At 40.8% G+C, this 16,494-nt stretch overlaps 1 long non-coding RNA gene across 2 annotated transcripts; it reads left to right on the top strand.

The window, feature by feature from the left end:
• The first annotated feature begins 13,400 nt into the window (after window positions 1-13,400).
• Window positions 13,401-15,161, top strand: LOC125530997. Of its 2 annotated transcripts, XR_007293046.1 has the most exons (4): window positions 13,401-13,778; window positions 13,874-13,990; window positions 14,079-14,464; window positions 14,628-15,161. It is a non-coding gene; the product is annotated as an uncharacterized LOC125530997 (long non-coding RNA). The 2 variants fall into 2 exon arrangements; XR_007293045.1 differs by having other exon boundaries at window positions 13,401-13,990.
• Window positions 15,162-16,494: the final 1,333 nt, after the last annotated feature.

Below are 16,494 nucleotides of genomic sequence, written 5' to 3'. Positions count from 1 at the left end.
TTTTAAACTTATTTGATCTCCAGATTTTTTTTGCATTCAGTATGCATCATTCAAAGCGACGTCATCAATTTCCAACATGTTCTGACATCATTTGTTCTTTTTCAGTCATTTACCGAATTGTTTAGAAAGCTAAATGACCGTGAAATTGAAAATCACTACAAAATGAACTCTAAAAATATTGAAACTTGCCATGGTATCATCATTTCACCCGCATATCATGTGCGAAAGAGTAGAGAGGGTCACGGCAAAAACTGGACGCACTTCGTGTACAAACTGGACAATGTCTTTCGGGGTATCAGGGTTTCGGATGAGAACTCATCTGTTACACGGGCACTTCAATGTTTTTTAAACTTATTTGAAATCCCGACTTTTTTGCGTTCAGTATGCAGCATTCAAAGCAACGTCATCAATTTCCAACACGTTCTGACATCATTTACTGTTTTTCAGTCATTTACCGAATTGTTTAGAGAGCTAAATGACCGTGAAATTGAAAATCACTACAAAATGAACTCTGAAAATGTTGAAACTTGGCATGGTATCATCATTTCACCCGCATAGCATGTGCGAAAGAGTAGAGAGGGTCACGGCAAAAACTGGACGTACTTCGTGTACAAACTGGACAATGTCTTTCAGAGTATCAGGGTTTCGGACGAGAACTCATCTGTTACACAGGCACTTCAATGTTTTTTAAAATTATTTGAAATCCTGACTTTTTTGCGTTCAGTATGCATCATTCAAAGCAACGTCATCAATTTCCAACATGTTTTGACATCATTTGCTGTTTTTCAGTCATTTACCGAATTGTTTAGAGAGCTAAATGACCGTAAAATTGAAAATCACTACAAAATGAACTCTGAAAATGTTGAAACTTGCCATGGTATCATCATTTCACCCGCATAGCATGTGCGAAAGAGTAGAGAGGGTCACGGCAAAAACTGGACGCACTTCGTGTACAAACTGGATAATCTCTTTCGGAGTATCAGGGTTTCGGACGAGATCTCATCTATTACACAGGAACTTCAATGTTTTTTATACTTATTTGAAATCCCGACTTCTTTTGCGTTCAGTATGCAGCATTCAAAGCGACGTCATCAATTTCCAACACGTTCTGACATCATTTGCTGTTTTTCAGTCATTTACCGAATTGTTTAGAGAGCTAAATGACCGTGAAATTGAAAATCACTACAAAATGAACTCTGAAAATGTTGAAACTTGCCATGGTATCATCATTTCACCCGTATAGCATGTGCGAAAGAGTAGAGAGGGTCACGACAAAAACTGGACGCACTTCGTGTACAAACTGGACCATCTCTTTCGGAGTATCAGGGTTTCGGACGAGAACTCATCTGTTACACGGACACTTTAATGTTTTTATACTTATTTGAAATCCTGACTTCTTTTGCGTTCATTATGCAACATTCAAAGCGATGTCATCAATTTCCAACACGTTGTGACATCATTTGTTGTTTTTCAGTCATTTATCGAATTGTTTAGAGAGCTAAATGACCGTGAAATTGAAAATCACTACAAAATGAACTCTGAAAATGTTGAAACTTGCCATGGTATCATCATTTCACCCGCATAGCATGTGCGAAAGAGTAGAGAGGGTCACAAAGAAACTAAATACAGAAAAAAAAACTACTCGGAAATAAATAGAAGAAAATAAATAAAGCAGAAAATAAAAAACTATATAAAAAATTACTCAAAAATAAATAGAAGAAAATAAATAATGCAGAAAAGAAAAAAAACTATATAAAAAATTACTCAAAAATAAATAGAAGAAAATAAATAATGCAGAAAATAAAAAACTATATAAAAAATTTGTTGGGGCGCTGCCCAGTGGGCCTGCCAGACCTAGGGTGTGCATATTCAGGCCCAGAAGGGCCAGCAGGCTCACAGGGCAGCGCACCATAGTTAGGCCCAGAAGCCTGCTATATAGAGAAGTTCGAATGAGCAGCTGCGGTTGGGTTTATAAACCAGTGCGGCTGCCCTTCGCTCGGCGAGGTGGGACTAAACATTGTGCACCATCGGTGGCAGCGCACAACCATTAGTACCGGTTGGTGGCTCCAACCGGTACTAATGAGTGGGTCTTTAGTACCGGTTCGTGGCACGAATCGGTACTAAAGGGGTCCGCTTCCCGCCCCTTGGCCTGGCGAAAATTGGCCTTTAGTACCGGTTGGTGGCTCCAACCGGTACTAAAGGCCCCTCCTATATATATGGCACTTACAAAAAATTCAGTTTCATCGACCACCACTTCTTCTCCAACTTCTTCGCGCGACATCACCGCCGCCGCCGCGCCGTCGCCCATCGCGCGCCGGCCCTGCCGCCCTCGCCGCCCCCGCCGCGCGCCGTCGCCGTCACCGCCGTCGCCCCCGCCGCCCGTCGTCGCCGTCACCGTCGTCGCCGCCCGTCGCCACCGCCCCGTACTACGTCGCTGTCTCGATCGCGCCGTCGCCCCCGGCCCGCCGCTCGTCGTCGCGCCGTCCCCGTCGCATCGCCGTCTCATGCCGCCGCCCGTACACCGCCGCCCCCTGCTCGTACACGCACACACACATACGCACACATACACATTGTTTTTACTTATTTACTGTTTTCTATTGTTTAGATTAATGTTAGATAAATTACGTAGATAAAAATGTTAGATGAATTATATGGAAAAGATGTTAAATATTAATGTCAATTTTAGATGAATTAGCTAGATATTAATTAGGTATATATATGAGATTTGAACTAGTTGAATTAATATAACTAGTTTATTTTTATAATGAAAATTAATAGAACAAGTTTATTTTTAGTAAGAAAATTTAGGTATATGAGATTATTTGAACTAGTTGAATTAATATAACTAGTTTATTTTTAGTAAATGCTTAGCTGAACTATTTGAATTAATAGAACTAGTTTATTTTTAGTAAGAAAATTTAGGTATATGAGATTTGATGATCTAATTAAAATATTACTATATATAGCTACTCTATATATTTTAGTAAGAAAATTAATAGAACTAGTTTATTTTTAGTAAATTCTTAGTTGAATTTGTTGAATTAATAGAACTAGTTTATTTTTAGTAAGAAAATTTAGGTATATGAGATTTGATGATCTAATTAAAATATTACTATATAGAACTACCTACTTTATTATATAGAGATTTGATCATCTAATTAACATTTTACTATATAGAACTAGCTACCTTATATTTTTAGTAAATTCTTAGTTGAATTAATAGAACTAGTTTATTTTTAGTTAGAAAATTTAGGTATATGAGATTTGATGATCTAATCGAAATATTACTATATAGAACTACCTACTTTATTATATAGAGATTTGATCATCTAATTAACATTTTACTATATAGAACTAGCTACCTTATTTTTAGTAAGAAAATTAATATAACTAGTTTAGTTGAATTAGTTGAACCAGTTAGTTGAATTAGTTGAGCTACTTTATTTAGGTATATTTTTCGTAAGTGCTTAATTGAATTAGTTGAATTAATAGAACTAATAAGTGTTTAATGTTTCACCTATGAACATAGGAATGTCGTCTGACGACGAACATGATTACATTATGTGCGAATACTGCGAAGACCAGCGCGGCAGAAATTTTCTAGTTGATGATAGGCGCTTCAGCATCAAGCTGGATGAGAACTTCGAAGTGGATACAGTAAGTCAGAACGACAAGTCTTTTTTCGTAATTAAGCATGACTTATGCTTCATTTGCTTCAACTTTTAATTTTAATTTTTCACTATTCTACTAGCGTATCCCCTGCCATGCAAGAATTTTTATCTTGGATAAGATAAGTTTCAGTCCTAACAAAACTATGGAGGTAAAAAAAGTTTACTTGAAGACCGAGCATGGTTATACCTTCAACGTCAAATTATACAATGCAGACACATACACCTATTTTGAATGCAAAACTTGGCAAGCACTATGCAAGGCTTATGCATTTGAGCCTGATATGGTTATCACCTTTGATATTCGTCCGGAAGATGATATTGAAGGTAATAGAGACATCTGGGTCGATGTGCAGACGCCTCCATTTCTACCATTATGTGAGTTTCTCAACCATATTTATGTCTTCGATATTGTTTATTCAAAAATAGTTGACAAGTAATTTATATTGACAGCTTATTTCCAATCAAGCAAACATGTCCGACGCTTGGTAGACAGGACCGTCCACTGTCCCGGGGCTGAACTAAACTGCGAGCAGACAAGTCATTATGTTTCATGGCTTGAGGATCTTGATGCTGTCAAGACAAATTTTTTTCCTGCACTTACAAATGTTAGTACTCAAAACGTGCGACCAATAGTGTTCATACTGAACTATGGTCACATATATTTAGGAAAGATGGTAAGATTTCTACTATTTCTCCTCAGTGCATCTTTTGCATACATTATTTTTTTAAGCTAAACTTCATTGCTAAGTATGCTATTATACGATGTTCTTCAACAGGGACTCCCGATGAATGTTGTGCCTGATTGGATCGAGACTAAAGTTACCATGAATATTGTTAGCTTACGGCCAAGATATCCTACGATGAACTTTAGTGCATTCAGGTTTTCTAATAGCGAGGAATGCTTAATAGTAAAAGACTGGAGCAAAATTGTGAACAATCGCAGAGAAGTACTAGGGGGAAGCAATCAGAAGCGCAACCCACGATTAGGAAACAGGTTCATCTGCATGCTCCAATATGATGAACCAGGAAAGTTATACATGTTCTATGCTATTTCACCTGAGAGAGAGCAGCAGGAGTGATTAGCTAGTTCATGATCTTAGTACTTGTCCTCTCATGTCCGTGTTCTTCGTCCTGAACTTAATCTCAAAGAGTGATTTGCTTTTGTGGTGTTAGGAACGCTTATAATATCATTACCATATTGAACTTGATGATATCTTTGCTTCTGGTAAAAGTGAATGTTTCTTCTTTAAGCTAGTGTTGGTGGTGATTAGATAGCGGTAATGACTATATGATGATTAAGTAGTGGTAATGAGACGACTATTATATGATGATTTTTAGCTAGCTATTAAAACTGTTGTTGGTGATGATATATATGATGCAAGAGTTTTTATATTTATATGATGATGATGATGATGATGATGATGAGTTATTATATCATTTATGAAAGAAACCGCAGATTCTGGATGGATTCTAGCTAAGTGATCAAGTATATGCCATATCCATATTACCTCAATCACTTAATTAGGTGATCAAGTATATATAACATGGATATGGCATATACTTGATGACTTACCTAGGATCCACATGCATCCAGTCAAACTAATTTGCGGTACTTTCACCTAATGATTTAACAACTCATTATAATATAAAACAATCACTAAATTAAATTGAAAACACAAAATTAAAGTAAAAATAAAAAATAAAACCAAAACAGACCCAAACATTTAGTACCGGTTGGTGTTACCAACCGGTACTAATGTCCTACGCGCCCCCGGAGCTAGCTCGTGCCACGTGGTTGCCCTTTAGCGTCGGTTCGTGTGGAACCGGTACTAAAGGGGGGCCTTTAGTCCCCACACTTTAGTGCCGGTTACCGAACCGACACTAAAGGGCCTTACGAACCGGTGCTATAGCCCGGTTCTGCACATATTACGCAAACAACAGCCACATCTACGTATAACGTAGTATGGTTAACACGAAAATAATCAGGAGTGGAATAAGCGAGTTATACCTTCTAGTAGGCTGGGCCGAAGCCGCGGCGGCGGCAACAACGGTGTCCTTGGCGGCCTTCTTCTCGGCGGCGAGTCTGTCAGCTTCGGTGCCCATGGTGGTGATGAAGGCAACGTGAATGTGGATGATGTAGTGTAAGTAGATGAACGGTGGTGAGCAGTCACCTAGGAAACACTCCCCCAAAAACCTAATCGCCCCTCTCCCATACAAGATCTCAAGGGGCGGGGTTTCGGAGACCTGCTCTCCTGTTAATCGTGCACGCGGTTGACAGGATGGGATCATCGATGACAGCAGCAGCGAGAGGAACGACTGTGGTGCGCGTGGAGATAGAGCAGATGCGATCTATTCTTCTGGTGGTGACTAGAGTTGCCGAGGCCTCCAGTATATAGGCGCGGTTAGGTAGGAGGATGTGGGCTGGACCCACATCTGAGTCGGTGACAACCCATGATCCGACGTCTCAGATTTGGGGCGCGTCTGTTGCATACTCTCCATTTCAGACCGGCAAAAATAAATGCATGCATGGCATAGGTCTGAGCTCGACTCATTCACATTCACGTGACACGAGGTGGGCGACAGAAGATGAGCGCGCGGGAACCATTTCTCTTCTCAAGTTTCAATAGCATCTGAAAGAGAATCCCTTATAAGGAGGTCAAACTCGTACTCCACTAGCGGGATGGTACTAAACTTCCCACTACATCCCTTGTCATGACACCTACATAGGCCCTTAGAGATTTCTCTAAAATTGTTGGATGGGCCTTCTTGCTCGGTGCAATGACCCATATTTCAACACATTCTTCTCCCGTGCAGCGATCTATTACTTTGACCACTATTGTCGGCGCCTTCTTGCTCGGTGCAACGACTTCCCAGTCATTATATCAACGCCATTTCCATGGCTCGGATGAGGAATTTGCGATCCAGACAAAGAGGGCGTCAATTTCTCCAAGAACCTGTGTGTAATTTTTATTTTTTAAGAACGGTCATGTAAAGGTTGGTTGGCCTTAATATATGTCATTTTTTCTTTTCTAAAAGAAATAGTTTTTGCTAATATGCACCTACAAACCTATTGATCACATTATAGACCATGTCAATATCTAAAATGTCATCAGTTGAGGAACCGAGGAACTGAAGGGGTATATGATAGTCATATCAGTATTTTGGTGTTGTGTTTACTTTACCCTGAACTACAAAATTAGGTATATATTATGCACCCTTTTTGCGAATAGGAATATATTATGCACCTAACTTCTAAAATTCAAGGAAATGATCCTTTTGAGGTGGTTTTTCTTTGCCACTTGGAACAATAATGTGCACTACAATCGTGCAAACTACTCAATAAATCAAATATTAAAAAAATGCGGTGATCTATATAGAATGAATTTCCCTTGAGGGCCATTGATCTAGATCTATTTTAGGGTACCTCGTGCTCCGAAACCATAAGGCGGAGTACCAAACAGATATGTCTATTCACAGTGTAGGGTAACTTAGTCAATCTCCCGAGGATAATTTAGACTTTTCATGATCATTAAATTACCTATAAAACAGCTCTTGATCTGCGATTTAATTTGTGCCTTCTTTTTGCAAGAGGGGTAGCTCTTGACTCTGTAAAGAGGCATCTGTGATAATCAATTAAAAATTATAAAGATGAACCAAGGTGGAGCCGATATTTGTGGTGCTTCATCAAGAAATTCTTTGATAGTTTGAATTAGCTATGAGGCTCAGTTCCAGTTGCTAAACTGTGATAATATGAGTATTTTGTAAAAGTGGGTAAAATTCTTCGACAATCATACTCTCTCCGTCGCCGAATAAGTGTACATCTAGCTTTTGTCTTAAGTCAAAATTTTAAAATTTTGACCAACTTTCAAAGGAAAAGTAAAAGCATTTATGGTACTAAATTAGTATCACTAGATCTATTTTAAAATGTACTTTGATAATATACCAATTTGATGTCATATATGTTACTACTATTTTTTATAAAGTTGGTCAAAATTTTAAAATGTTGATTTAGAACAAAAGTTAAATGTACACTTATTCGTGGACGGAAGGAGTAGTTAGCTATGTAGGGTCAGTTCCAGTTGCTAAATTGTGATAATATATATATATTGTAAAAGAAAGTAGTGGCTGCACCCATCTTCGGTGCACCCACGGTACACCCATACAAGAAAACATAGCAAAAAATTCAAAAAATTCTGAAACTTTATAGGAATGATCATCAACAAATGTTATGGGGCTTAAAAAATTTGGTGGTCAAATAACATTCGAGAAGCTCTCTACAAAAAAGACGAAATTACAAAATCTGCTTAAAAAATAGAGTTAATTGCAGGGAAATATCACATTTAGGGCAGGCGTGACAAATCAGTACCATTATTCGGTTTTTTTTGCATGTCAGTACCATGTCTAGGGCAGCCTGTTACATATTGGTCTAAACCGTGCATGACAGTGTGTTGACGCCGTATCTGACCATTGGGGCCTGCCTGTCAGGGGATGACGTGGCATGTTCTTTTGCAAAAAAACACTCACACTTTTTATTTAATCGCGTATATATCCCTTAGTTCCGAAAAAAAGGACCTGGCAGAAAAAAACGTACAAAAAGTAATTCAGCGAGGGCGGGATTCGAGCTCGAGATGGGGCGCACACAGTGTGAACGCGACGGCCACTACGCCATGTACTCTAACAGTGATAGTTAAGGCAATCTTCCTTTGTAATATTATTATCCTGGACGTTCCGTTTTATTGTATTTGTTTTTTTTCGGATTTCTTTTATGTTTTTGCAAATCGTGGTTATTCTTTGCCCGTACGCAATGTGCGTATCGTATATTGAAAAACTAATACACATTATATGTTAAAAGTTTATCATATATACAAGTTTATAATAATAAGATCTTTGCGCCGAACATCGTATACATACCGAATATTTCTTCAGGTGTATCTATTTTTTTAGTTAGACGATGAACGTTATAATGCAAAAAAAAGTTCATTGTATATTAAAAAAATTCACTGTATAAAATTAGCACCTGAGATAGACAAAATGTTTTATCTAAAAAGAATGAAGGAAGGAGGAAATACGACATAAAAGCTTGAAATACTCGATAGCTAATACCGTGCATGCAGAAATAAATAAGAAATTATATGTCAAACAAAATTCTGTTTTCTGCCGCTTTAGAAATTGTAATTCTTAATGATGCGACTTGCACATCGCAAGGCTCTACAAAAATGTATACATGGACCCAGCTTTGCATATAGTGCATCTACCCACTGTGGATTGATCGAGTATATATCTTTTTTTATGCAAATTTATTTATCAATAGTACTCAGCCAACATAGAAATAGTACCTCTTGCATTTGGAAAATATAGCTTCCTGTGAGTTTCTCTAAATTTTCTACCGATGTTTACAATGAAAAATCCAAAGCAAATGGAGAGGTAAAGTATAGTTTTTAATAAACCGTACTTCATATCTTGTATTAATGATGGTAAAAAAAATGAAATAAACTACTCCCTCCATTTCATAATATAAGAGCGTTTTTGACACCACACTAGTGTTAAAAACACTCTTATATTGTGGGGCGGAGGGAGTATATATGTTTCGCCATCAATGTTTAGAGAAAATAATGAAAGAATAGCAACTAGAAAATACTGAAAGAATATTATGGATAATAAAAAAAACAGCAGGACAATGCGCACCCGGACAATGCGCCTTGCTGCGGATAATAAAAATAATAATGAAAGAATAGCACCTGAAAAAGCGGAACGTCAAAAGTCCTTCTATAAAACAAATAATTGCCAATAGTTCAGTCGAACATGCACTAGCGTAGCGGTCGTCGCGTTTGCACTGTGTAACCCCAGGCTCGGGTTCGAACCACGCCTGGCGAGCCCGCGCATATGTAATTTGTGTACGTTTTTTTTCTTGCAGGTCCTTTTTTCGCAACTAAGGATATATGCGTGATTAAATAAAAAGTGTGGGTGTTTTTTGCAAAAGAACATGCGAGCACGCACAAGCACTTGACCGAAGGGGACCAGCGCTTCTACTCCTCCACCGAGGAGCCGTTCTTGTGAGAAGCAAGGGATGTCGTGAACGGTGGGAGGTCAAAGAAAGAGAATTGACCTCTGAATACAGTGATCCTATGATCTAGATAGACTCGTCCTTTTTCTAGATAAGGGTGACTCAAGAAATTGGGGGTGGGACCTGCTGGCATAATGCAGGCTGTAACGTGGGAATTCGAGGTCTCATGAATGAGTTTTTTTTCATGGACAAACATACTTTCTGGGCAGGCCCCAACGGTCAGATACAACGTCAATACACCGTTATACAAGGTTTAGACCAATATGCAATAGACTGCCCCAGACATGGTACTGACATGCAAAAAAACTGAATAATGGTACTGATCCATCACACCTGCCCCAAATGTGGTACTTCCCCGCATATGTAATTTGTGTACGTTTTTTTTCTTGCAGGTCCTTTTTTCGCAACTAAGGATATATGCGTGATTAAATAAAAAGTGTGGGTGTTTTTTGCAAAAGAACATGCGAGCACGCACAAGCACTTGACCGAAGGGGACCAGCGCTTCTACTCCTCCACCGAGGAGCCGTTCTTGTGAGAAGCAAGGGATGTCGTGAACGGTGGGAGGTCAAAGAAAGAGAATTGACCTCTGAATACAGTGATCCTATGATCTAGATAGACTCGTCCTTTTTTTAGATAAGGGTGACTCAAGAAATTGGGGGTGGGACCTGCTGGCATAATGCAGGCTGTAACGTGGGAATTCGAGGTCTCATGAATGAGTTTTTTTTCATGGACAAACATACTTTCTGGGCAGGCCCCAACGGTCAGATACAGCGTCAATACACCGTTATACAAGGTTTAGACCAATATGCAATAGACTGCCCCAGACATGGTACTGACATGCAAAAAAACTGAATAATGGTACTGATCCATCACACCTGCCCCAAATGTGGTACTTCCCCGCAATTAACTCAAAAAAATAGGTACAATCCAGTAAAATTCCAATAACATGGAGAATGAAGTAAAAAAAACTATCAGTGAGAAAGAATGTATCTGCAAATTTATTTTGAGTAAGTCAATTTTTCGGCCCATTAGATTAAAGATCCAATGGCCGACCTTCTTTCTTCTTCTTTCAGCTTTCTTATCCAAATTACAAATTTGGTCAATTCTATCACTAATCTCTCTCTAATAATAAAACACAGATTGACTTTGTCGGATTCACCGTCACAATGCGCTTTCTTCTTATGTCATAATACGTTTTTATAATTTATATGGACAAGATCGTAATATAAATGAGGTGGTACTAATTTGGGTCCGCACCAACCGGCTAGCATGGGCCTCAGCCCATCCAATGTTACGTTTCGATCCACTGCCCTTCTGTCAAGGAAAACTAAATCATGGCTTGCGGGGATCGATCTCACGACCCACTTAACTGACGAGGAGATGGAACCGGCTGGGCTAGCTTCCCTTTATTTGCATTTGATGGGATGTTCGGGTATAGAGGGGATATTCAGATGGATTTCTTAGAAAGTAAGACCATATAATAGGAAGGTGTAGCAAGACCAATTAACTGAAGTCAAAGTATCGGGGATTGGGTGCGACATATGCCAATGGATGGCTTATCACGGTAGGAGCGAGTAGAACGTCGTCGGTGCCCGAAAGTGGGATGACGCGTAGACATGAACGCCGGCGTACTTTACCCAGGTTCGGGGCTCTCCTAGGAGATAACACCCCTAGTCCTGCTTTGCGGGGTCTCCGCATGATCACTAAGGCAAAGTGAGTACAAGGGCGCTCCTCGAGCTGTATGCTGGAGGTAGAAGAAGGCGGGGCTAGCTCTCTCCTCCCTCTATGATCTGGTCTAGTTCTAATGGGTGGAACCCTTTGCATGGGTGCCCTGAAGGGTTTATATAGGCCTACCCCCCAGGGGTACAATGGCAAACTGACTGGGCGTAGGTCCCAGCCGTCAGTCTCTTCACCTGCCGGCCTTTCTGCCGACTGCTGGGGCCCACCGATTGGTGGGCCCCGTCGACTGGTCCGGTACGGAGCCGACAGGCCGTACCCGCCGCTTGTGGGTCTTGCCGGCTGCTGATTATTGTAGCTGTGCTTCTAATGACGCAGGCTTGGTTATGGGGTCGTGGCTACAGCCCCGCCGCCTGGCGGGTGATCACTGTAGCCACTCCCTGTCTCGTCTGGTTAATGGCGCGGGGGACCCATGGGAGGGGCAGGCCGACTCCCGGGGGGCGGCTCCCTTCGGGTCCGACTGATGGCGCTCTTGCCGTCTTCTGGACTCTCGCTGACTGGTAGGGCCCGTCATCCGTGGACCATACTGACAGACCGTCGTGGGTGCAGGACTCCGCCCACTGTTGCTGATGTCAGGGATGGCATGGCAACAGTGCCGCGCCAGACGGAGATCTCAGTTGGTACAGCGCACTGTGGCCTAGCCATCCCCTGGAAAGGGGAGGGAGTGGGCTTCACTGTTGCCACTCCCCGTCCCATCCCCCTGATGAAGGCATGGGCTTTGTTGGTGTCGTGGGCCAACTCCCCGTGGCCGGCTTCTCTGGAAGCCGTCAGGCGGGGGTCAGCCCGTCTTGATCTCGCTTCTAGGACTCGGCCGCATGCGGGCAGTCGGTTGTTCTTTCAGCCGGCCTCCAGAAGGCGGCTCTTCATCCTGGCGTCTTGAGGGGCGCAATCAGTCCCGATATCTTAAAAGGTTCGGAGCCTCGGGTTAGCCTACCCGTGACCCATTACTCCAACACAAAGATTTCTTCATCAAAAAGTATATGCAAAGACCACATAATGGGAAGGTCTGCATGGATTGGCTACAACATGCATGCAGCGTGTATACGCCCTACATATACCGGTATTTTTTTACTAATTCTAAAATAATTACCAATTAAGTGATACTAATTATTTGATTGGTTATTTTAAAATAAAACCAAACTTTTTACTAATTCTAAAATAAGTACAGATTAAATGATACTAATTATTTGAGTGTTACTAATTCTAAAATAATTACAAATTAGGTGATACTAATTATTCGAGTGATTATTTTAAAACAACACCCAAACGAATTCTACAAAAATTAAAAAAATCTATCGGCGAATATTTACTACTGAATTAAACAATGGTGGAGAAGGGAGTTATTAATTGTTAGTTATTTTGTATCGTTGCAATGCACGGGCACTTTTGCTATGTGCATAATAGCACATGGATATGATTTTGCGAGTCTACGCCCGTTGCAACGCACGGGCATTTGTGCTAGTCTTTTTCCCTATCTCTTCTTAATTAATTTTCTATCCCTAATCCCTATCCCTATATATATAATATATATATATATATATAATAATAATAATAATAATAAGCACGGATTGACTCCGTGGGTTCACCGTCACAATACGCTTTCTTTCTGTAAATTTAGGTTTTTAGTTTGAATTTAAAACATATACACGAGGTGGTACTAATTCGGGAAACCACGTCGTGTGCATCAAACGATGCAAACAATGCTCGACCGTGCACTTTGGCCCAGTGATTCAGGCCCACATACCCGTACGCATTTGCCTCCTCAACTCGAACCCTCGCCTTTGCCCTTGCCGAGCCCTCGCCGCCGCCACACCTCAGCCCCCTCGCCGCCACGGCAGCACCTCAGCCCGCTCGCCTCCGCGTTCGCGTGTCAGCCCGCTGGACATCCCCACCTCGGCGGTCACACCTCTACCCGCTCGCTGCCCCCGTCGCAACCCAACTCCTCCAATGGATGCCGCCCGAACTACATCATCCAATAGGACGCCGTCCGTGGCGTCACGAAGTTGCTGGCGTCGCCCAGTTCGCCATGGGTGAAGGTGCCTCAGACGCAAGCAAAGCTGTAGCTTCCTCAACGTATGCCTCACCATGGGGCTCGCTGTGCTGCTGGCGGACAGCCGCGGCCCCTCTGGTGTGGTGCGAGACTTCCAGATCACCCGACGGCTGGGGTTGGAGGATGGCATTCCCACAACTCCTCATCGGGGGTGAGCGTGGCATGGAGCAGCAAGCCCATAGCTCCCTCAACCATCATGCTAATCTCTTCTTGTTATTCATCCTGAATCTATGGTGCACATACAGTACATGCTTATGTATTGTCTCAATGATTATCCTATTTTTTTAGGATTCAACTTGCGTTTTGTGCAATTTCATATACTCAATCAATAAATTCTTAGTTTTTTTGCAGGATTTGTGTTTGTTCGGATGCTTAGGTGCAGCTGCATAAGGGAATTGGCCGACGGTGTGCAATACATAGACAAAGTAAAAGTCAGTATGGAGCAAATACGAGTTCGGTTGCTCTTCTGTATGACTACTACATTTAAATTTGGATAGCTATTTATCTAAATGTAGCCAGGGCACTGGATTCATTTGCTTTTGTTTTCTTTTTTCAGGACAATTTCACTTTGATTTTGTTGTTAGTGACTGATTGAGGCGTCACTCCCACCACGGTGGTGACGGCAACCTTCCACCTCCAGCCGCTGTGGCCGTAGCGTACCGCTCCAATGCCATCTGACACAACCGTCTTGTGGTGGAGGAGGGCCACCTCGAACACATTGGGAAGCGGTGAGCGTGGGCTTCACCACATGTTCTGCCGAGTCATCGATGTCAGTTTCTAGGTTTGTGAGTGCATTGTCTGGTGCTTCTTTTTACGATGTCTGTCAACACAAGCACATCGTGTTCCAAGTATGAACGGAGAGAGTGCTCCCATTGGGTTCTACATGTGGACATTGTGGCCGGTGAGGCATAACTGGAAGTTTCTCTGATGGTCGACAACAAGGTACCCCACTGCTCTGAATTTTTACATGGTTAATGTGAGTTGAATCATCAAAGGTCTGCACGTTGGTAATGGTTGAAAAATTTATTGCATTTGAGAAAACTGAATAGTCTATCAGTTCTCTAATAATACATATTATAGAATGTACTTTTCTGTCCGATCGTAGGATCACTGCACAATAGGCTTTGGAGCAGGCTCTGATTCACGGAGAACTCCCAGCAACCTCATCTTTTGTGGATATTAGATGGATATTGAATCCAGTAAGCCTCCAATTGATAAACAAAGTCAATTTTCTGTTGGTAGTTTGCATGACAGGGTTCTAGCTAATTTATGATTGTGCCTACAACAGACTACCTCTGCCTGAAGATTTGAGGTGTGACTCAAATTTCGTGCTGTTAGAAATCAACAATGGAGATTTCAGTTTTTTTCATGTATATTCGTACAGATTTCAAGTTTAATGAATCATTAAATTTTATTCTATAATCAGATCTTGGTATGTTTTCAGATTTTTCAGAGAAGAAAGAAGTCTAGAGGCGTGGATGTATGTTTTTAGGGGGGAATCAAGTCTGTAGAATATACACTAATTTGAGGAATTCAGATGTTACCCTTGGTCATACAGGGAAAGTGTGAAGCACTCTGGCTAATTTTCCGCATTTCTCATCCAAGAAGCCGTTACATTTATGATCTTTTCTATAGAAGAAGGAAGATATATCTAAGGAGCTGTATGAATTTTGCCTGGACTAGGATTATGCAGACTGTAATCTCATTACAAAGTGGAAAAATGTTTTGCCTCAGCTTTGTATCATTTGAGCTAGGGGCCAAGACGGATGAGGTTGATTTGGCTTGATCATGCCAAAGAAATTTACTTCTTTTTCTGGAAAATGAAAGAATGTTTTAGAAGTTCAGGGTTAAGTTACCAAATCTGAGCTTTATAGCAAAGCAGAGGATCAAGAAAAGCAGAATAGGATAATAAAGGTTCACATAGATGTAGTAATATGTTACTATCAGCTAGCTCAAGTATGTATGACTGTAGGAGCTCAGGAATACTCTTATTATGTCTTTGATTTTGTTAAAGACCCAATATATGATGAGGTGCTGCCTCTCCTGATGCCGAGCTATTTAGAATTTGGTATTTCACATTTTTTTCTCTGGCCAGTAAATTTCACAAACATAACTGCAGGCCATCTGCTCCTGCGCAATGAAACTGTTTCAAAATTCATATTGTGTTTGACACCCTGAACCACTTTATTAGATAACAGATTATAACTTCCACTTCTTTTTTATGCTGGACCATGATGAATCAACAATTTATTAGATAAAAAAATTTAATCCCTGGAGAAAATCAGAGTATTTATCGACTATATATGCTCTATGGATGTCGACAAATTTGATTGTAGGGGCTAGCAATGCTTCATTTCAAGATACTGTAATAACTCTTGCTGGTTAGTTACCTCTGATCCTAGCAAGTGAAATTAGAACTAATACATGTATATGATTGTTGTTTGAGTCACACAGATTGACACATGTATGAATAAGTTTTAGTATTAGATTGGTGTACTAATCATGGCTATGTTGTGGAAGAGTTCTTGCAGGAAGTGTTCGAAAGTAGCATACTTTCGTTCTCTGTAAATTGGTACTAGATAAAAAGGATGTTCCATTTTCTGTAAATTGATAGAAAATGGATGCAGGTGTGACCTTGGGGAAGAAAGAGTCGGACGAAACTTGAAAGACTGTGAGGACCAGGGATTCTTCTTTCCTGGTGGTAAGGTGGAGACCCTGCTTAGGGAACATGTTGCGTGCATCCTCGTGTTGGAAATATGCCCTAGAGCAATAATAAATTGGTTATTATTATATTTCCTTATTCATGATCATCGTTTATTATCCATGCTATAATTGTATTGATAGGAAACTCAGATACATGTGTGGATACATAGACAACACCATGTCCCTAGTAAGCCTCTAGTTGACTAGCTCGTTGATCAATAGATGGTTACGGTTTCCTGACCATGGACATTGGATGTCGTTGATAACGG

Source organism: Triticum urartu, unplaced genomic scaffold (genome assembly GCF_003073215.2).
Source record: "Triticum urartu cultivar G1812 unplaced genomic scaffold, Tu2.1 TuUngrouped_contig_671, whole genome shotgun sequence".
NCBI lineage: Eukaryota > Viridiplantae > Streptophyta > Magnoliopsida > Poales > Poaceae > Triticum > Triticum urartu.
This window is presented reverse-complemented; position numbering and strand designations above follow the sequence as displayed.